Source organism: Meleagris gallopavo, chromosome 3 (assembly GCF_905368555.1).
Source record: "Meleagris gallopavo chromosome 3, MGAL_WU_HG_1.1, whole genome shotgun sequence".
In the NCBI taxonomy this organism is placed as follows: Eukaryota; Metazoa; Chordata; class Aves; order Galliformes; family Phasianidae; genus Meleagris; species Meleagris gallopavo.
The window spans coordinates 40,157,298-40,180,969 of NC_139406.1; the positions used below are offsets into that span (position 1 = coordinate 40,157,298).

At 35.1% G+C, this 23,672-nt stretch overlaps 1 long non-coding RNA gene across 5 annotated transcripts in view; it reads left to right on the forward strand.

The window, feature by feature from the left end:
- Window positions 1-298: 298 nt before the first annotated feature.
- Window positions 299-23,672, forward strand: part of LOC146544670 (uncharacterized) — a 38,930-nt gene continuing 15,556 nt past the window's right edge. The window contains exons 1-3 of one of the 5 annotated variants that reach the window (XR_014882413.1): window positions 299-13,281; window positions 16,657-16,732; window positions 21,685-22,042. This is a non-coding gene — a long non-coding RNA (uncharacterized LOC146544670). Of the gene's footprint in view, window positions 22,043-23,672 lie in introns of all 5 variants that reach the window. The other 4 variants (XR_014882412.1, XR_014882411.1, XR_014882414.1 and 1 more) reach the window with 4 other exon arrangements.

Consider the following 23,672-nt stretch of genomic DNA (forward strand, 5'->3'; position numbering starts at 1 on the left):
TGTAATCAAATGCATCTTGTTATTTTTTCTCAAGCAAACTGCTCTTATGGGCATTGTATTTGTTTCTTCTATTCAATTATTTAGTGATCATAAAAATTATTGTCAGTAGTTGGAGATTTATCTCTTAAGTATTTGTCAGATAAACCTCTAGTTTTCATTATTTCAGTGACCAGTTCTAGAAGTCTTACACATGGCTTTAGAGGAGAGAGACCTAAACCATCTCTGAGGTTGTGTGTGCCAGTGGACTTTAATGAAGTTGTCATAGTTTTTCAAGGCAATACCTCTGATCTTAACCTACATGGGCAAAAATATAGTGTTTTGTTTAAAAACTGGTACAACTAATGCCCTTGTTTACTGCAAAGACAGCTACAAGTAAGCAAACAGAAATGTTTTCAGTCATACTGGGAAAAGATTGTTCACTAAGAAGTCTGGGAATCGAATGTTGTTTCTTCATCAGAACAAAATAAGAATGTTGTTAATTTCATGGACTCTGCTACAATTTGGGTCCTTTATTAGAACTAATAGCTCTTTTCAGGGGGCCTTTCTACTTTATTGGGATTCTCTGATAAGTTTTCATTGCTAATCCTCTAGATGAATCTTTCCCAACAACACATACTCAGTATATAAGTAAAGTAATATGTATTTTTATATATCTGTAGAGATTAGATAGATGGAGTATAGATAAGAATAGAGAATTAAAGGATATATATGTAAGCTAGTAACAACTTATGTATAGCCAACATTGAAAATATATGTCACACACATTGCAAGAGTATCCTGTGCAAATTAAAAGGAACATTCATTACATGCCTCAGGGAGTGCCCGAAGAAGGTATTGAGGAAGACCGGGCACTTTCCCTCCGTACTCTTTGTTTAACAAAGACTCTGAAGAAAATCACCGTATCAATATGAACAAGAAGAGTGTTGAGACATCTTGGAGACAACAGGACTGACACCAGATAACAAAAAAAAATTAACAAATGTAAACCTGATAGGATTGTGAACCTGGAGTACCCAGCCAGTGGGGAAACAGGTGAGGGGGGGAGGCAAGGGGGAGAAAACAGGGTATAAAGGCTGTCATGTTGTGTCCATAGGTGAGCTCCTGCTTGCGGGACGCCCGCCATTGCAATCGCAAATAAAATCAGCTTTTATCAGAGATACCATTCTGACAAAAATTATCTAGATATTTCCAACAGAAGGACAGAATGTAAGAATTTACCCTAGCTGTAAAGGAAAGGCAGATGATGAAACCAATCATAATTACTGTAGTTAATTGACAGGTTAAGGAAAGGACAGAGATCAGTTTAGAGTGCAATTAAATATACTTACTGTTTATGCAGCAACACCTGCAGCATTAGTCTTTATTTATTGATGAAATGAATTATTCTTTCATTTACAACAATTTTAGGCCTGTAATTAACAGCTGACTGTGTGAAGGAATCTAAAAGATTTTTTGATGGTATTTTTTACAATGACAGCTCTTGGAGGGGGCTTAGTTAATCATTCTGCTTTGCTTTTAATCCTCATGAATATGTGCTTTTGTTTATATACATTGTTGGAGATCGAGTGATTTGCATATGAATGCTTCTTAATCCTAGGAGGGATCTGGCCTTGAGTGATCTTTACTTTGTCTCCTGATCTATGCCAGTTCTTGTGCAGCCAACTGCGCGGTGTTTGGGCAGGGGGCTGCAGGGCGCCCTGCGTGGGGGAGGCCATGAGACACCTGTGACAGTCTCAGATGGTTCTGATGCCAATGAGAACAATCAGTGGGATCCTCATCCCTGAAATATTTAAGAAAGAGCCCCAGCTACTGAGGAAAGGGGACTTGTAAGAAGACAGTTGAGAAGTGAAGGAAGCACAGAGGGACTGCTGCTGGGGGCATGGCTGGAGACACACTCTGGGAAGGAGATGTTTTGTGACAGTGGAGGAAGTTCTGAGAGACCATGGCTGTGGGACACCCATATCAAGAAGTGATACCCCAAGGAGGAGGAGAGATGGTGGATTGATGTTAGTCTGGGGAAAGGGCATAAAAGACGCTGCCCTAAATATTTAATTATTTGGAGTGTTGTTGAATTCCCTCTCCAGCAATGCAATGTTGTGCAACAATCCCCCCATTTTACTACTCCTTTCTCATCTTTCACCACTTTGCTTATTTCCAGTGGTCCTTCCTTCTTTCTCTGTTACTGATCTCTAACACCAGCTCACTTCCCCTTGATCTATAGAGGATACATCCCTTCAATTCCCTCCTGTCTTGGTTCTAACATCAGTTCTTCTTTCTGATCTGCAGTAATGATGGTACTTAAAAAAGAAAAAAAAATTACCTTTGTTCTCAATACTTTCATCTTCTCTCATATTCCTTAAATGCTCCTTTTCTGAAAATGGGACAGGTACATCTCATCAAGAGCCATTCAAAGTGGATACAGCAATTGTTGAACCTGTTCTTTATCATTTGTCTTGATTCCTGCTTTCCCCCTTTTTTATCCCTCTTTTGCTTTGTCAAGGGGAACCTCTGTGATTTAAAAGTAAAGGAAGAAATCGCAGTCCCTCTTCCTTATTACATATTTTGGGATCTGAATATATAAAATACCAATTGGTGACATCAAGTGGAAAAGTGGACATGCAATACAGATCTAGAGAAGGTTCCATTGCCTGCCTGGAAAGAACAAGACTTTTGCCCCTGATTAGTTACTTAGCATTAATGTCCTCATGGCAGAATTGTTGCTATGGCCAATTTCTGGGTTTCAATGAAGTGCATGGGCAGTGCAGGATGGCTAGTGCTCTGTAGCCAGCGGAACTCTGTTCCTGTCTGCACATTAATTGGCTACCTGCATCTAAAAAGTTTTGTGTCTTCTCAGTAGACAGATTTCCATTTTCACATCTTTCCTTCTTCTGAATTATACATAAATCCTATGGAGAAAAAGGAAAAAAAAAAACAAAACACAACCACACAAGAAGATGGCACAACTGTCACTGCAAATAATTATTTCACAAGTCAGCAGCACCAGCTGTTGTTAAAGCCCCAGTGCGCTGTGTGCCAGTAAAACAAATGAACCCAGAGTAGCATACTTTTGCATATGAACCAGTGGTGTCAGGGAGAGAAGCAGGTAAAAACAGGGTCTTCTTTGAGGTTGCTCTCATAAAAAATCTGCTGAAAAAACAGATTGCACGCTGGATTACATTTCTTACTTTCCACCAAGTCAGTAAGAGCTTTTTGGTATGAAGGTCCTGAGCTGTCACCTGATGTCAATTTAAAGAGACAGATGACTACCCACAAAGTGAAAAATAACGTGGCGTTATCCCCCGAGGTACAAACTCCACATAGCAATCAGAAAAGAAAGCTCCTCTAGAGAGGAGAGAGAGCAGTGCTGACAGTGGTGAAGTTGACAAGAGTCTCATTTTGGAGTTGGCTGTGTTGATATGGCTTCTATAGTTCCCAGTCTCCATTACAGCTGTCAGTTCCCTTCTCCTCTTTTCACCAGCTTCTGAATCTATCCTCATGTCATATACTGCAAGCCCTTCTTTACAATAAATACTTTAAATTAGCCCCCTAATGCTTACTAGTTTTTAATTCAAAATTTCAACAAATGAGTTTCAAGAATCATCCTTGTTTCATTTCCGTGGTTCTTTTCATTAGACTTTTCTTGAGGGCTGCCATTCTCTTCTGTATTCCTCTTTTCTTTCTCCTCATATCTTTCTATGTCACTATTTCATAAATTATGAACATTCCTCTTGTAAGAAATTTCTTTACCGCTCATCTTCTGGGCTGGCATTGAGAAAATGTACAAGGAAGCACAGTGAAGAAAATAAAGCCCCTCAGGATTAAATACTGTCAGGGGGGAAAAAAAAAAAAAATAAGAGAGAGAGAAGCAAAAAATAGCCACCTTAAAAGTCTCCACTGTGCTACAAATGCTCTCTGGTACTTCACTAGTGAATAAATTTCTCTGTGACATACTCTGGTCACAACAGAAATTTTTCAAATGGATTTTTATCGTTGTTATTTTTAGCTAAAGACCTTTGTGTACACATATAAAAAAAAAAATATATAAATTTAGTCGAGAATTCTGTGAAGTAGTATCAGCTGAGATGATATTCTGTCTTGCAGTTAGCACAGCCACAGAATGTCCTTTTGCCAGAAAAAAACCATGACCATTCTCATTTACATATCAGAAGAAGTTTAAATAGAGTAAGCTTATTGATCTTTTGTTTAATTCAGGATCTTTGTGCATCACTTTATTTATAGCTTTTTGCACAGATTCATATAAACTCGAGGTCTCACAAATTAATTCTATACATTTCTGCACTTTGATAATAAGAGAAAAATGGAATAATATTCCACCTATTTTGAAAGTCATTCCTATAGACTTGAGTATGAACTGTGGTACTAAAAAGAACCAGATTTATGTCATTCGGTTGGCAAACAAGTTTTGTCTAAAACAAGATGCATGTTATTATTTAACTGGGTCAAGAGAGGTATACAATGAACTCTTGCTTAACAAACAAGGTATAAGCACATGGGATTCTAGTGAGGCTAGAATTACTACCTGCTGCAAAATTTCATGTGGATGATCTATGTGTTTTTTTATTTTGGAGTTGTTTAGTCTCAAATTTTCATCCATTTATAAAGTTGAGTTAATGGTCTTGCATATATTCTGCTCTCAGTCAGAAAGGTGGGTAAGCAGAGGTTAAAAATAAGAATTTCAGTTTTCTGTAATTCCTCTGAACTCCTGAAAGAGTTCACACTTTCCCCTGACATTCTTAGTACTTGAGTTATACTGAAATAGTGTGCAAACAAGGGTTATTGTTATTAACAGCTGTATCTTTTGTTGTCTTATTTTTATGCATTTGCAAGGAAAACTTTTTTAACCAGTATTGCCAAGGGGAGAATTTGACCTGTTTCACAGTCTTTTTTTTGCTTGTTAGAGACAGAATTCTCATTAAGTGCCTGATACTTTTTATTCCTGAAGCATCTTGGTATAGCTGGAAGCATATCAATTGATAATAGAACACCTTTAAAATAAATTCAGTATTAAATAAACACCTGTTCATTAAATCTGCAGCTCTCTCTGCAGTTTGGTAGCAGATGCTACTGCTAATGATACAGACTGTTTGACAGGCAAGTTAGATGCTAATGGAATGTACTAGAGATTAATCTGGATGCTTCAGAAGATTATATGCCAAAATAAATTCTGTATATCTCTGAAATAAAACAAGACAAATATGCTTGGGGGACTGAGTAAACTTTTTTTTTGTTGTTTAAAAAGATGTTAAGCTTCACACCATTAGCCAGTATTTGAACTAGACTGAACTCAGCAAGGGTTCTGGCATTTTTTGAGCCTTTTATTTTCATATTTGTAACCTTGCTTAAGGGGTTATCTGGTCAAGGGAAATGAAATTTCAGAGGCATAAATAGGAAGTGGAGTTTGTTATAATATTACTGGGCTGTCTAGGTAAAAAAAAGAGATGCTCTTGGTTTTTTTCAAAATGCTTATATACTTGATGTTTAAACTAGACAAGTTCATACAAGTGCCCAAAGTGAACCTAAGTTTAGTCTTTTCTTTTTTCCCCTATGGATGTCGTTGGTAAAATTTAAGTTTTGTTACTTTAACAATTAAGTCTCAATGTATTAAAAAAAAAAAAAAAAAAAAAAAAAAAAAAAAAAGCTCTGAGCATAGTCAGGGTTTCTTTCTTTCTTTTGAGATTGAGACAGACTGCCACTGAGAGACAACTCCGCTTGTTTCTCTCCAAGTACAGCTTTTGTTCTTACTCCTTCAGAAGCTGCCAGGAGCACTTGAGAAGAAAAAGTGACTCCAAGTGGACAATGAATGTACTCAAAGAAAGAAAAAAAAGAAAAAAAAAAAACAACAAAAAAGTAAAAATGTCAAAAGGGCTTCCTAATGACCTGGGAACAAAATGCCAGAAGAAAGTCAGAGAAGGTAAATGTGAAACGATTTAAAGAGAGTCCTCACCTCAACCTCTATATGTGCAGTGATTTATCTTAGCCTTATCATTCAAGAATGAAATTTTGGAGTTGTAATAAATAGCGTATGATAACCTTATATGATCTCCATGTCCAATAGCAGTCAGAAGTAGGATAAATGATTAGAAATCCCTTTCTTCTTTATTTAAAACCATGGTGCAGCAGCTTCTGTTATACTCTGTAGCATTTTAGTTTTTTTTCTTCTCAAAAATATACCTTTAAAAGGTCCCGGGAAGGACAATAAGAACTATCAAAGGTATGGAAAAGCTGCTTATGAGAGAAGACATAAAATACTTTCGTCCTCTAATTATACTACTCCTAAATTGCTTCTTACAGGCTTCAGTTGGGGACAGGATGCTGTGCTATGTGTACCTTTGTTGTGGCCCAGGGTAGCGGCGCTGTGTGTCATGGTGGGAAGAGCACTGTACCAGGGCAGGCTGACACAATTAAATTCCATTGAAGCTTAGTATTCACCACTGCTTTCCTTTGAAGAAGTGTTGGTCTCCTTTCATATATGAAGTGTGAGTGTGCCTGAGACTGCAAAAGAATTCAGATTAAGAACAGCTTCATTAAGTTTTTTCTAAATCCTTGCATTATGCTTTCAATTTTTTTTCAAATGCTTAAATAACTTTTCCTAGTATCCTAAAGAAGTCGCTACGCAGTAACATGTTTCCACCTGTATTGGGCCTATCTCATGCTGCTGAAGCCACATCTGTGGGGACAAGTGGAATTTTGACCTGCATCTTCATGTACTTTTTCAATGTTTTAAATTTTGTAAGAAGATGTTAACCTTAGGGGTATCAAAACAGCTATACTGGATGCACAGTAAAAATGTAATTCCTTCTGTTCTATTTCTTCTTATACTTTAGTTTAAAGACTCATTTGTGATACAGCCCCTATGGACTCTATTGCCTTTAGGTATGGGAAAATACTTTTGATCTGTATGTTCTGCTGTGTTTACAAACAGGTACAAACAATGACATTATCTGCAATGGTAGCTGATTTCCGACAAGGTAGAGAAATGAGCACATTCCAATGAGCTGGCTAAAACACTTCCCATTAATATATGTTTGAAATAAAGAATTTGAGTTGGATTGTTCATTGATAATAGTTCTCTATGACCTGTAGCTGAAAACGTTCTTATCTCAGTTTTCACTTAATTACATCTTCCCCTTCACAGTGTAGCCAAAGCTAAGCCTATCCTTTAAGAACTTCAAAAGGAACTTTAGCTAATTCCGTGTATTTTTTTAACTCTTCTGCTTCACTGTAGCGTTAAAAGAGAACTGGCAATTTAATTAAAAAATAATTAACTAGAATTTTTCAGTCTTTCTAAAACCTAAGAGTGCTCAAGAAAATATTTAATCCTAAATATATTTTAGCTGCTCTTAAAACCAAGATGTATTTCACTATTAAGAAGCCATAAATTCAGAGCTAATTTAATAAAGTCAGAAGGAGGCTTAACTAATGTTTCCAGCCTTTTGTGTTTCCAGACAGAAAATGGCTATTTTTATTTGTGTGTTTACAGACTATAGCTATTGCTTTCTGCAAGATGTTCTCTATAAATTCAGTGAGTATATATATTTTTTTTCCTAGGAGTATAATACTCTATGATAAGTTATAATAGACTCTTGACCAAGTAAAAACAAGTCTTTACACTAAGGTATCTTCTGATTTACAGAATTTTGGAAATCGATAAAAACAAACTGCCAACATCTTGAAAATGAAAATAAAACAATATAAAATGTACTTTTCCAACTTTGATTTATGCTTAATTATAAGAAGAACTTTTGTGTTTATTACTGTTTATAACATAAGCTCAATTTGTAATTTGTATTTTGTTCTGGTAGTCAGCATAAACCTTAGGTGTGATGAAGAAAAAGATAATAAAATTAAAATTCAGACCATTAAAATCTATATAAGTATTAAGATAAATATTTTGGAACTTCAGTCTTCTCTACCAATTCAGTAGGAACTTTAAACTGTCCATTTCATAGAATGCATCATAGAATGATTTGGGTTGGAAGGAACCTTTAAGATTATCTAGTTCCAACCCCCATACTTTAGGCAGGGATATCTTCCTCTAGACTAAGCTGCTCAAAGCTTCATCCAGTTTCAATGAAATCTCTGTAATATTTAGCAGTGGAGAAATTGGGCCATTGAAGTCCTTTAAAATTTTCCTAAAATTAATATGAAAATGTCACTAATTAGATTAATCTAAAGCAACTGCTGTTCCATTTCAAGAACACACTTCTGTACAATAAAAGATAAGAAAGTGTAAATCCTAAAAATTTAGTGGAAGGCAAATGTAGTGTTGAAGTTGAACCACATTTCATAAAGAATAGATACTTAAGAGTTTTAATTAGGTATGAAAGGCCAGAGAAAGAGAGGGCAGACTGACAAGTCAAACTTGCTTTAATGAAGAGGTTGATCATGTACCTTTATCTGTGTCCAGGTTCTCTTTCAAATGAATCCCCAGTGGTAAGAGGAAAGATCGTTTTATTGTATGTATTTCCTGCTTGTCTGATTAATGGAAAGATACTGCCATAAATATTCTTTTTTAAACCAAGAGAGCCTTTGTAATTTGTTTCTCCCTTTGTAGTTGCATGATTGGTCTTGAGGAAGACAAAAATCCTGCTGCCTTCATGTGTCATCTCTTTCTTCTTTCTAGTCATTAATACTTTATCTTGCTTCTGAAGCTTACATATCCTTCAATCATTGGGATTTTACAAATCTAGACAGTTTATTTACGCCCACTGGGTATTTTTTAGCTTATCTCTTTAAAGAAAGATCTTTCTTTTTACCAAGATCAAGCAAAAGAGACAGTGAAGAAGAATCCATAACACTGAGTACTCAATTACTTGAATTCAGCTCAGTGTCTCAGGAACCATAGAGTTTTAACCATCAATTTTAAGTACATTTAGCTTCACTTCTTTTTCAGTTTATTTAATTATATTAAATGTGAATATAGTAATTACATTTTTCTTAAGGGCTGTAAATCTTTTTTCATAGCAGCATTTGGATACTTAAGCACTCCCTCACATAAAGTGTGTACTATTTATATTCAAGAGCAGATTTTATTTGAATAGTCATATAAGCATGCACACAACAGAGAATTCGGAACAAAATAAATAGCTTAAAAAGATCTTTATTGCCACTTACCTTCAGTGACAGTACTATGAAATGAGGATCTACTTTTTATCTCTATCCTCACAGACTTTTTTGATTTTGGATTTACATAAGTATACATTTTTACATTAAAATAAGACCTATAACTTACTGATTTTCTAGCAATGCCTTTTTGGACATCACTTTCTTATGCCATTTTAATTCAAAATATGTTGGTTTCTAGAAAGCCTAAAAATGCACTGCACTTTTCCATTACTTTTGTATATTAGACTAATATGATGATATGATTATGTTAGTAATGAATGTGGAATACATGCTTTTGAAATCACAGGAAACTTGTAACTTCATCAGTATGAAGGATATCTCTGTTAGACATTCGAGAATAGAACTGCAACTTGGGAGAAAACTTAATTCTATCACTTGTTATTAAGGTATCAAAGTCATTTAATAGTCGATTTCTCCCATTTCTTTCAGTTGTGATAATATTTCAGAGTATAATAATATTAATTCATAGAATAAATCATATTTAAACTAGTGGATCATTTGAGTTATTCCTCTCATGAAAAGATCATGAAGTCCTGTAGTTAAACTCTTAGAGCAATTTAAAAAACAAGTTTTGATCAAGTCCCGTTTTTCTGCAAGGGAGATGAAACTAAGACAATTTCTAGGTGGTTGCTCTTCCAGAGACCTTGCCATACTATAACTTCTTGCTCCTTTTTGATTCTGAATTCCTGACCAGTTCCAACAGATGGAATTTGAAGTGTCTGTTGATAAATATACTTTAACTTTGGTTTCAGAAAAAGTATCTGATGGAATTAACACTAATTCATTTTTTTTTTCCTAATGAAAAAAAACCTATGTTTTACAGATTCTGTAAGAGAGACAAACTAATTTCTCATTTTCAGTAACATTGTTCTCCATTCTCTCTTTTCACAGAAAACACATGGAATCCACACAAATGACCTTATTCTGCTTCAGATCAGTGGTTACTGTCACATATAATTGCTTTAAGTAAGAGAGCTCCTCAGAAGATGCCAATCAAGTGCTGAAAGTAGATGAAACACAGGCTTTTTATATTTCTCTGAATGATTTCAGAATTTTGTGAGTGTAATGTATTAACAGAAAACGGTAAAGAAAAAAACTGTTCTCAGCCTGAAAACTGAAAATCAGTTTTCAAAGAGCAAAACATTTGTTTATGTTCTTTTTAGATTGGCATTGATATTACTAGTTACGGCTGTAAATTGTTTATAAAACTGCATTAAAACAGGGCTGAAAAGGTAAAGTTTTTAGTGTTTTTTTTTTTTTTTTTTTTTTTTTTTTTTTTTGTGTCTGTCTGGACATCTGGTGTCCATTAACAACCAAACATTGTGATGGGCTATTCATCTGTGCTGATATTGCACAAAGGATTTTGCCACCTGTTCGATTTTTATTCACTGCTTTCAAAAATATTTAGAGGAAGATCTTCTACACTTTCGAGTTAAATGTGAAGGACATTATATCAAAATCTGTTTTTTAGCAGGCAGAGCTTACAGAATGTACTAAATCTCACAGTTTTGAATCTCATTAAGTTTCCTTCTTTAATTATGATTTTCTTGCAATTATTTGGAACTGAATGTTTGAAGACAATGAATACCATGTTAAATAAATCTCTGTAACAGGAGGTAGAGCTTATTTATTTATTTATTTATTTATTTATTTATTTATTTATTTTTCCCTCAGGTATTTGAAGACTTGTATTTTTATAATCAAAGAGATCCCCCACTATGGCCCTACTACTGATTACCTACTAGGTGGCATTGATTATTCCTAACCATTATGAGATCACAATTAGTGACAAACTGAAGATAGTACTGAAATTTCTTGAATAGTTAATAGAGTTAAGAGTTAATATTTCATTGGTTCTAGAAGGAAACATATCTTACAGTTTACGTTTCTAAAAAAAGGGGCTAATCTTATAGACAATATTCCTCTGTAATTCTTGTTAATCAAGAATGTAGCAGAAGTGCTGAGTCACAGCTTGAAACAGTGACTGAGCATTCAGTGGGAAGGCAGGGCTAACCCAGGGGAGCTCAGGTGTGTGCAGTGCCCCCGAGTGACTGGAAAGAGTGGAGCCAGGATCTGTCCCTTCCCAGACCTCATTTAAGAATTGGCAGTGGAGATAGGGGTCTCTGTGTACCTGAGGCCTTCTAAGGGTAAGCAGGGTTGTGGTTTTTTTTTTGTTGTTGTTGTTGTTGTTTGCTTGTTTTTAATGATTTGTTTCTATGTCTGCTGCATTTGAGTGTATTTTCACTTGCTGCACCCTGGGACTTTGCTATCCTGCTATTGTTGCTGTGCTTTCCATTGCATTGTAGAAAAAAGGTAAAAAACAAAGAAAAACTGTAGCTTAGAACTTGTATGCTCCTTTTGGAGATGAGACCCTTGTTATTTAAGTGAGATATTTCCAGTTTATTTAAAGCTGAGGTCATCTTGATGTGCTCAGCATCTGGAAGTCTAATGGTTTAGAAGAGCATCATCTTTTTGGAGGGGAAACAGTATTTCATGTGCTGTAAATAACAAGGTACATGTGATTTCTTTATGAGTTACTCGAACATTACCTACCAGTGATTATCCTGCAGCTGTAAATGTATCTGCAGATGTTTAAGATCCTGAGATAAATGAAGAATTTTTCCTGTATACTTAAAAGCAATACACAACACTATCCCCCAACCACTCCTCTCACTCTCCTGTAGTCTTTTTAATTGCCTTAATTAAAGAAGCTGAAGTATTTTACACTAAACTCCCATTTCAATTATATATACATCTTAATAAATTAAAAGCAAATTTATCTTTTGCTGTAACAGGGATAAGAACAATGGAATTCTGATGCTTAATTTCACTTTGGGTGTTGTTGTTGTGCTTTTTTTTTTTTTTTTTTTTTTTTTTTTTCCTTGCATGCTTGTAGAAGCTCCTGACAGTGAAACATTCTTTTCTTTTCTAAGAAGTGGAAACTGAAAGCCAGTGACTGATAGAATGTTCATTTTCGGTTAGATGTTCTTTTATACTTTGTTTATATAAAATAGTGTTACTAAAAGTGTTACACTACTTGAATGAAGTACTCTTACTCTATTAAGTTACCTATACAGTATGAATGAACTTTGGAGAATAGAATTACTTGAAATGCTGTAAATTTGAGGTTTTCTTTTTGTTGTTGTTTTGCTTGCTTGTTTGTTTCCCTTGGTCACCATAGAATTGTTTGAGTTGGAAGGGACTCTTGAAGGTCGCTTAACTGCTCTGCAATGAACAGGGACACCTACAAGCTAGATTGTGTTGCTCAAAGCCCCATCCCATCTCACTTTGAGTGTCTCCAAGGAAGGGCTTCCACCACTTCTCTGGGCAACCTGCTTTAGTGCTTCATCACTGTTATAAAACATTTCTTCCTTTCAGCCTAAGTCCCCCCTCTTTCAGTCTGAAACTATTTTCCCTTGTCCTGTCACAACAGGCCCCACTATAGAGTCTGTCCCCTTCTTTCTTACAGCCCCCTTTAAATATGGAAAGGCCCCTTTCAGGTCTCCCCGGAGCCTTATCTAGTCTGAACAGCCCCAGTTCTCAGCCAGTCCTTGCAGGGAAAGTGTTATATTCTGTGATACTTATTTAGAAGAAAAAAAAAAAAATAGGTCAAAAAGGGAAAAGAGGCACTGTAGATCATCTATTCCAAAGGAAGTCTAACTTCAAAAATATATTGGGTGCCACAGGGCCGTATTTACACAAATGTTTCAAGATTACATTTCTTTGATGTTTCTATGTTCTAAATAAGCCACTTCAAATTTATTATCAACTTTCCAAAGCATGCTTGCTATTTCTTTTTTCTTCTCTATTGGGTTTCACAACCCCACTAAACAAACTAAGGAATTTTTCATTTGCAATGACAAATATTTTTATTACAACTAAGAATGACTCATTTATATCATCATTCTAAATGTGATAGATCACACCAGAAATTCCTTAAGAAATAAAATTAATCAAGTTAGTCTAAAGTCTAATGTGCAATAAAAACATTTTGTATTTCTTTCACCACAGATAAAAATCAGGATTTCATGTTTGTTAAATGTGGAAGACAGATGTGTTGATGGTGTTCTCAAAATTTCTAGAAAAATCCTTGGCAATGATGGCTTGATAACGATGAGACTACAAGGCTCACAGGTCTGAACGTAGTTATCATCATCTTTTTATTTCTCTCAAGTGATTTTTCATATACTTTTTTTCTCAGTAGCCAAGCATAGTTATTTACAAACAAAGCATGTTTGTTTGTTTCAGGGTAAAATAGAATCTTTTGATGAGCTTCTATCACCCAACAGGCTTACTGTCTTTGTGTCTGGCATATAAAAATTTTATTTCATGCTGTCACACTGTCCTTCTGACAGTTATGCTAATATACTAATAGGGTACCTTCAGTGTTCTGTACCAGTTCCAGGTATCTATGCTAAATCAGATATGATATGTATTTCTGGTGGGGAAAAAAAAAAAGAGATCTCTGGTCTTGTTTAGACTCTGAAATTTTAAAAGTTACTTCAAAATTGTATAGTAGGAAGATCAATAGAATTTAAAGAACTGTCTTGCAAATATTACAGAATGCATCTGGATAGTTGTGGCACTCCTTGTTTTCAGTTTTCTCTTTACAGCTAACAGAAGAGGAATGCTTCACACACTCCAAAGAACAACATGAAACAGTAGTCAGTCATCTACATTTCAGAGTACTATGTTTATCAGTTTGGGTTTAGGTTTAATTTTCTCAGCAGCCTACAGAAGGAACTATTTAGTTTGAGAATGCAAAGATGTTGGAGGGAATTCAAAACTGAATCATTGCATAAACTGTTCCCAATTTTACTCTTGCTCACTTCAAATCTTGCTTAATTAACTTGTAAATCAATGAAGAAATAAAACGTGAATGTACAACCTAAGACATCAAACAAACATTTTCATTTGAGGGGACTTATTACTAGGTTATAACATCTTTTGATACCTAATGAAAAAGGAAAAAAAATGTTCTTAAAAGCAGATTCTTTCTTTTAATTACCATAGATTTTAAATATTAAGACTGGACTAGAACTGGTAATTCAGTGCATAACACCAGATTCTGCTTTCCAAGAAATTTATACAACTGTGAGTGTAGTAATATGAGTGTTGGTTATTTTGGAGACAGATTGTCCAGAGTCTGCCCTCAGTAATAGCTAGTTTAATGGACAACAATGGTAGTTGTGTGATCTTATCCGAGGTCACAGACTGGCTCATGATTTTCACATTTATATTACTGATTTTACAAGTATTTGTATTTAAGTATTTTAATTCAATTACCAGTCATACTGAATTAACTGTGCTCTTTGCAAACACAATCGCTATATGTTGTTTTTTTCTTCCTGAATTGATTTGTACTTATTATTGTTTGTAAAATTATAATTAATATTAAATGTTATCATCTGTGCTAGGCGCAAAAGGCTGAGTACTTTGTCATATATTCTTGACAAGGATTTAAACTGTGAACAAAGAAAAGAATTGGCATCAAGTTCACTTGGAAAAAGTATGAACTTCAGGAATAAAACCCTGCAGGTTTCATCAGCTTTCCATAAAATGCATATTTAAACTGGATTCTACCTGAGATGTGATGAGTTCCCATGTGGTAGGTTTGAAGGATAAAAGTACAGGGTGTATGAGACTGCTTCTCATTACAATGCAATGCCAGTTCAGTATCCAACAGCTTAGAAATAACTGAACACTATTTAAGAAGCAAAATAATATAGTAATGAAAAATACTTCAATATATTTTGTAATTATATTTTTATGATAGGCAAATTTCACTTCTTGTACATAAGCAGAACCTAATTCATTTGTCACATATATATGCACATTATCCAGACCTTGCAGGATATTAATATCTCATTTTAAAGAGGGCTCAACACATTGTCAAATTTAATCCTATGTAAAGTTCATCATATCTTTGTCTAATAATTCTCTAGCAATTATTAAAACAACACTAACAGAAAAAAGTAATGACATTTCAGTTGTGGTAGACACAATATATGATTTTAAGCTTGTAATAAATCAATTATCATGAGCTTCAAAGACATAGTAAGGGTGCAGGATCATTTCTTCAGAATGTCAGGTATATCAGTTGCACATTTGAAAATATAACTTGTGTAGTTAAAGCAGCTAACAACCATAGCTTTAAGGACACATTTGTATTTCCAGTTTTTTTTTTTTTCCCCAAAAAAACTCACTTTTAGTACCTCTTGAAAAGCGTGCTCAGCTGAAGCATGAATGTTCTTTTTCTGACATAAAAATGATGTTTATTTTAATGCAGAAGAAGAAATGGAAATACATTCTGAATATTAATGGAATAATCTTATGAGTGAAGCTACTTACAAGTGCTTGAACTTGTATTTCTTTTGCCTCCAAAGAAGAGAAAAAACACTAAGTAAAATAAAGTTATGTGAAAAATCCATTCATATTAATCTCTATTAATACAGTTTCTATAGTTAATATATTAATATATTGATACAACCTATATTATCTATTAGTTTTGGGATACTCAGGGTGACTTACTCTCTTGGAGACTAATTTTACTTTGTTAAAATACCCTTCAAAAGCCAGATATCTTAGAGTGTTATACTGTTCCACGTACAGTAACATTCTGATGGTCACCGAAGATATTTTTTCAGGTTAATTCTCACGTAAGTCTACATGCAATCAGAAGTATTTCTATGTGAATATGATTGAATTCTGATTTTATTATAGTTACTCAAGTGAAGTACTTAAAATGTACAGTATATTCTGAATATATTTGAGGATGTTGGTGTTCACCTCACTTTCTCAATTCTGTGCATTTAATACAGACGCCCTATTTAAGAACCTCATGGTGTTTGTAGAGCTGATGGGAACTCTCAAGCTCTGTCACTGAAGAAATCAAAAATCTAGGCTGACATTTTGGTATTAGCTACAATATCATGTCTTAGAGTTTTCAAGACCCAGTAGGTAATCAGTACTTAGAAACTTCAAATGACGCAAGGAAAAAAAAAAAAAATCTGCTCTTCAGTACTGTTTTCTTTTTAAGAATTAAGAGCAGCTCTTCAGAGAGTTTTTCTTTCTTTGTCTACGCGTACTTCTATGCGTATTCAGTTTCTGACATGAAAATTTCTATAACACAAAATCATGTTTTACCTCTTTAGAAATCAGAATGCTTTTTTCATTAAAAGTGATTGGGAATTGCTGATACTTTTTGGTTGAATATTGATTCAAATAAATATTGGATAGCATCATCTTTCAAAGCACTTTCTTGCAAAAGTGTTCTTTTAGAAGGTGTATTTCTTTTCCATAAGGACATCTAGGTGATCTAGATCACCATACCTGTGGACCACTTCCTACATTCTCTCTGCAAGAGCCTCTTTTGCTTTATATTGGCTTTTGTTAATATATCTCTTCATTCCAGGACTTACTACTACAGTAAATATTATCTGAAACAGTGGAGAATTATAATAGGATAGCTGAATTTTATTTTATTTTATTTATTTTTTTTTTCTGCAGAGGTTTATGAGATGCTGAAGACAGTCTACTCAGGATTTCTGAAGAGAATTTCCGCTTCATATGCTACCTCTCAAAGGTATAATGAGGATTTAGAAAGTCAGAAACAGAACAGGGAGTTCTGATTACTTTTTTTTTCCAATTAAGTACAGCTTTTTAGTTTCATGTACTTAAGCATTGGAAGGGACAGATTTATTGGAGCTTTCTTTCCTTAAAGCTTTCATGACTTAAACTAGCTTTTTTTTTTTTTTATGATGTTTGCAAAAGTCACTTATTGCTGCAAGATTTTCATCTACAAAACAAATCAGATTTGTTTTCCTTTTATGGCAATACTTTGTCAGTAGCACAGTGTCGTTGGAATTTGATACTTTGAAAATTGATTCAAAAATACCTGTGGAGTTTCCCAGTGAAATATCTGTCAACAAAAGAATTAGCAGTGATAACAGATATTTATAAAACCCTTTGCCTTTCAATAAGATGATGGCCAAAATAAACAACTGTTTATTAAACAGAATATACACCTGATCAGTTATCTGCTACAATGTTCATATGTTATTTCATAATGTCTTCTGTCAGTTATTTTTGTGTTGCATATCTGTGACTAGTTGTCAAAAAGTTTCATTAGCAAAATGAACCATAAAAGGAGGTAGATGACTTACATGTGTTGGTAATCAATTATATAGTTTAAAGCAAGGCATGTTTCAGGATCACTATGTTGTCACATGACTTTTCCTTGTCAGTTCTGATTATTTATAATGCTGTTGCAAAATGCAGTGCTCAGGGTAATGCCTTGATTACTGTCAGCATAGAGGACATTTGGGCTCCTCTTCCACTGAGGACTTCTTTGCTAACTCTACTTAGAGCTTTTTTTCCTGCTCTGGAGGCTATGGTCAGAAACAGATCAACTTGGAATCCGTGAGATAAAAAGATGAAGCTCTCTGGCTCTCAACTGATGCAGTGGTTAATCTGTGACAGCAAGGTCTATTTGACTTTTCCCAAGTACATGAACATCTAAAGCTGAGCAGGAATAGGGAACAAGAACTCAGCAAAGTCACAGCCAGAGCAGCAGTAGAACCCCCAGAGAAAGTGTCAATAGGAGAGTGATCAGCAGCTGAATGATCAGTTCTCTAATTTTTGCTATGTATAGGTATACCAACTGTCATTTAGCTGATACTTTATCATCTAAATATGTGGCAGTACGATATTTTTCTAGACTTCTGTTATCAGTGTAATAGGGTATATTTCATTGATGCAATTTTTGATTTGAAAGATATCACTGTGAAGTATTGTAGTCTACTTTGTTCTGACTAAATTCTCAGGTGTTGCATAATCTCCATTAAGAGTATATACAGGCAAGATTAAAGTAGGTTTATACTTTCATCAGTGATTGATTCAAAATTCAATTTTAAGATGTTTAATATATAAATATTTTTGGTAAAATGAGTCATTTTCTGTTGATTTTATTTCTGATGACTCTCACAATAGATCCTGCCAAAAAATCTGTCCCCTTCCTTCTTGCAGCCCCCCTTTAGATATTGAAAGGCTGCTATTAGGTCTCTCCAGACCCTTCTCCAGGCTAAACAGCTCCAACTCTCTCAGCCTGTCGTCACAGGGAGGTGTTCCATTCCTTGGATCATTTTTATGGCCCTCCTCTGGATACACTCCAATAGGTTCATGTCTCTCCTGTACTGAGGACAGGACACAGTACTCCAGGTGAGGGCTCACCAGCACAGAGTAGAAGGGCAGGATCACCTCCCTTGGCCTGGCCACACTTCTTTTGATGTAGCCCAGGATGTATGTGTGAAGAAATTAATGCTTTAATGTTCAGCTCAAGTTTTAAATACTATATTTAATTAGTCTAGAGCTAAGAAAGAAAATTAGCAGGTGAGAAAAATGATGCATCAGGCCATAGTTGCAAATTATATAAAAGCACATGAAGGTAAGAAGGCAGCAAAGTTTTAATTTTGAACCTCAGATATTCCAATTTTTGTACCTATTACTTTTAGTATGACTGTAAAATAGTCTCTCATTCTCTCTATTCAGAACGAAGAACCCTGAGGTTTCTGCTGCTTGCAGTTCCTATGACAACACACCCAGATTACTGTTTCTGTCATTTCCTAATCTAGACAGAAGATTTTTTTTTTTTTCCCTTTTCATACTCACTTGCAACAGTGTCAGAGATTGTTCATTCTTTAAACCTAGTCATTACAGCATGAACTGGAAATATTAAATGATGTAGCTGCATAACTTCAAGTCTATGGGTGGACAGGGATGTCAATATCAAACTATTTTTGTATAGACTGCACACTGCTTGGGTCACTTCCTCCCAGCATTAAGGAAGATGCATTGACTCAATGGATATTAGATTATTTGTTTCTCCTCTAAAAAATTGAAGTGATGTTACTCATTTGTGGCTGGCTCACGCCTCAGAGTTGAGATTTTAGCTGAATTTACTTTTCTCAATTTAAGAGAATAGAATGGTAATGCCTGTCATGATAAAACCATCATTAATCAATCAGAATGATACAGTATCTTAGCAGCAGATAAATATATAATAAAAAAATTGCGGAGACCTTATGATTTTTTCTTTTCCTGGGAAAAGACAGAGATAGCTCACCAATACTCTCTTCACAGTAGAACAAAATTTTCTTTGCAATATAATTAGTTTTAATGCTGAAAACTGACATCATAGCATTTTGGCAAGCAGTTTTGCAACCTAGTTCCTTGGTTTTAGGTCTATTTTGATAGCATAATAAAGTGTATAATATAATTACCAGGTGATGACTTCTGTGTTTTTATGCACAAATTTTTGCAGTCAGGACCTCAATTTTTAAGAGCTTCACCTTCCTTTTTCAGGAACAGCACAAGTTTGCCTCAACAGCTGGTGGGAATAAAGGCACATTTTTGGTTTGTTTCCTACAGTAAAAATGTTACCATGTTGTAGAACAAAACTTTCCAATGCATTAAACTTTCTGGTCATAAACTTGAATGTCCTATTTAGTTACAGACCTTTTTTTTTTTTTTTTTTTTTTTTTTTTTTTAATCCACTGATTTATTTTTTTTTTTAATTTTTTTTATTTTTTTTCCCCATTGTCTGATGTTGTATTAAGAATACAGTATGGTGTGCTTCCTACAACCTAAAGTGCATTATGGGAGTATCTCTATTTCTCGCTTTCAAGAATACAGTGAAAGTTACTGTTTTACACCTCATCCACGTCAGAGAATACCTGTATTAGTTTTTCATTTGAAGAAAATTGCTTTCTCTGTTACAATTTTTACTGTGTCTGTTAGTTACTTCTAAGATTCTGCTACACTCTCTCCTTTTAAAGGGTTTCTGAGCGCTGCTTTTAGAAAGCGTCTAAATTCTAGTTATCTTTGTAATTTACATGTCACACATTTCCTTGTTATCTGTTAGAGCATCATGATAACTCAGGATGAGGCTATATCACTTTTACATTATCACACACATAGCACAGCATGTTGTGAATCTGTGTTGTCAGTACATCAGTTATTGAGAAAGATATCCTTTGAAACTCCTTCGTTTTACTATATGAAAAAGAGCTATGGCTAAGTTATGGTTAACTTTTTATCCATATCTTTGTTAACTTAAAGGTATTACAAAAGAATAATGACAGTTTGGATTTATCAGGGTAGTTCTCCCCTGTTTTGGTATATTCAATTTTCTACCATTTTAATTGATATCATGTAGGAGTAATGAATGTGTGCTTGAGAATGCATCTTAAAAGACATCTTACATATTTTAAATAACGTTTGTTGATATCTAAAAAGCTCATTTCACAGGCATCAAAGGAGTTCCATTTTACTCTCTCTAAATTCTAGAATAACCCAGAGATTGTCTGACTGAACTCTAGCTCCTTGTTTACATTTTCTTGAAGCTTCTCTAGGCACTTGAGGTTGTCTTTAGACTTACTGCCAGCAAAACAAACTCAGCTCACCTTAGGCACAGTTGCAACCAATTTTGTGTTCTGTGATGGATTCATTTTATGATGTCTATGCTTTAAAGATACCACTCCATGTCTTCAATGAAGTTTTGCATCTACATTGGTTGAGGATAGCTGTTTCAGCTATCAGCCAAAATGTGTTACACTGAAACACGCTCAGTTATTGCCTATTTTCATCAAATTTTCAATGCTCACACAAAATATTGTAATGAAGTAGTTAATATACAAACTGAGTGGAATGGAATTAGCAGCTGCAGCATTTATGAACCAATCTTAGACCCTTCTGGTCTCCTACTCCTCCTCTTGTGATGGAGAAAAAGCAGATTACATGAGAAAATATCTGATATACTGCTTACCACTCTGATTCTCCTGACTTGTTTTGTTCATTGTGCTGTGTCTCATTCCTCTACACGGAGCTAGATGAGCTATTGCTGCATGTCTGCATTTTTCATTCTGATAGAAATATTGATTCAGAACTTGTAGCTCTGGAATTAATTTCCATATCGTACATGTCTGCAGGTCACAATGGATTGCTTTAGCAGTAATGTCTTCAGAAGGACATTTTTGAGCTTAAAAGAGTAATGATTTAAAATGAGACCACACAGCATAATATACTTGCTACAGCCATCAGTATATGTGGATACCTAGGGCAACCAGTCTTCTGTGGCAGGTTTTAGTAGCGTAAGAACTGCAGGGCAGCCTCTGTGAGGAGAGCCCAGTGCTGCCTCATGTTAGATCAGAGCTTCAACTGCTCTAAAAGGGACACACTGCTGCCAGTGCTGAGTGTGTGGGAAAGCAGATATAAGGAAGAGAGAAACTCCCGTGCAATAGCAGCTAGAAGAGAGGGGTGAGAGAACAGCCCTACAAGCATCAAGGTTAGGTCAGGAGGAGCTGCAGGCACACAGCAGCAGCTCCCTGCAGTCCAAGAGAGGCCCACAAAGGAGCAGGCTGCCCCATTCCAGCCCATGGGCACCACACGAAGCAGATTTGCCCATGCAACCATGGAGGAGCCCACGGGGCAGTGGTGGATGAGGCCTGAAGGAAGTACAGCCCATGGGTACCCCTGCAGGAATGACCTGAGGTGGAGCAGTACTGGGAGAGCTGCAGCCTGTGGGAAGCCCTCATGGGATCAGTTCGGGAAGGATGGCACCCGTGGAAGGGATCCACGTGAAGCAGAGAAAGAGAGTGATGAGGGAGGAGCAGCACAGATGAAATAGTATGTACGAATTGCTTGTGTTCCCTTATCATGGTGGTCTTGCAGCTCACATCTCTTAGTAGCTGTTTCTGTTCCCTATGCTTAGTTTCCTCCATGAAACTGGGATCTTTCTATCCCCTGTTCTTGCAGCACCAGGTTTGGCCAACAAAAGCCTGCTGTTTCCTTGGATTTTCCATCAAGTCAATTCACCAGCAAGACAATAAAGAAACAGGTATCATCACTGATATTATGTGAGATTATATGAAACAAATAAAGTTCAACAGTGGTTGAGTAATGTGTATTTTAATTAAAAGATTTGCTTGCACAAATGTATATTCAATAGGATAGACTCATTTGTTCATAAATAATACTGATAAATGATCATGGTTTTATTATCATATTTCTAATAATTCATGATTTACATTCACATTTTTCTTAGTTACCAAAAAGACCAAATATTTAGGAATAGTGTCCTTCAAAATATGTGCAATGTAACTTAAGAGGAAATTTTTTCAAGCTTCTGTGTTTGTGAACTGTTTACTCCACTATTCTGTAGTTGCTTTTTGTGCTGTGTGTGTGGTCATTTAAGGCATTCTTTCAGTTTCTTGTGTGGAGAAGTGATTGTCTTCATATATGATGATAACAAATAATGTTTGTATGATCCATAATTTATGCAACCTGAAAATTTCCTGACCTACTATATTTTCTGAAATGCCAAGAAGTCATCCAGAGAAGAATTACTGCCACAGCAGGGAAAAGCCATTTTCTGAATTGTAAGGATGTTCTGAGACAACAAGCAATTAAAGGCATTGTAAAAGAACCAAGAAATCTAGGAGACATTTGGTAAATTTAGAAAAATCAAAAGAAAGCTTAGTTTTGTTTTTTTCCTACATTGGAAAAATATATTTTTTCAATTTGTGTACTAGATAAAAAAGTAATAATTAATAAAAATCTTTCACAATAACTGAGCCTTAACTGTGTTTCCCATCTGGTAACATGCTGGATCAATTCGTCACAAAATGACAGGAATATGAGATTCCTGAAAAAACATAGTAATAAAACAGGAAAACATGGTCATCATCATAACTGATCACATTATTTGACTTTTTCATTTGGACTGGATTCTTTTTGTTCTCTGTGTAGATATTTTTTCCTCCTTAAATAGCAGTCTGCAGCAGGGAGTTCAGGAGTTCAATCTGTGTGGTAGCAGATGAAGTTAATAGCAATTCCAGCAGTGTATTGACAAATGTATTCCTGTGATAGGAAGGCTTTTAACAACAGAGTTCCCTTTACGTAGATTTGAACATAGTGCTGGGAGAAAGAAATGTATGCCTAAACATAGATGAAATTATAGAATGGAGAAAATAATCTACCTTGTGAAATACATAGGTTGCTCTGAAAGTAATGCCTCCTATTTATTTCCACAGAAACTACAACAGATACAAAGAGCAGTATTTCTCCATTACTTTCAGATCAACCTTGTATTTACTTGACTAAAGTATACTAAGCACTATGACCATGCTGATAATATGAATTGTAATCCTGCCCAATTACTTCTCATGTGTATAGATTGCACTGAGGAGAGCTCTATTTTTCCTTTCATGTGTTTGCTTGTCTCTATATATCTGTGGTGACTGTTACAGAATTTAAATTATGGGCATTATCTCCTGAATGTTTAGTAAAAGATGATTTAAATCTAAACAGCATGCCAGAAATGTCATTTCTCTTTCCCCTGGTAGAAAGGTAATTTTTCACTTTAGTGATGAGGAAAATGAATGTTTCTGGCTGTGGATAAGAACATAACATGAAAAGGAACTGAAAAATGCACAGGTCATATTATAATCTGAAAGAAGTTGTACACT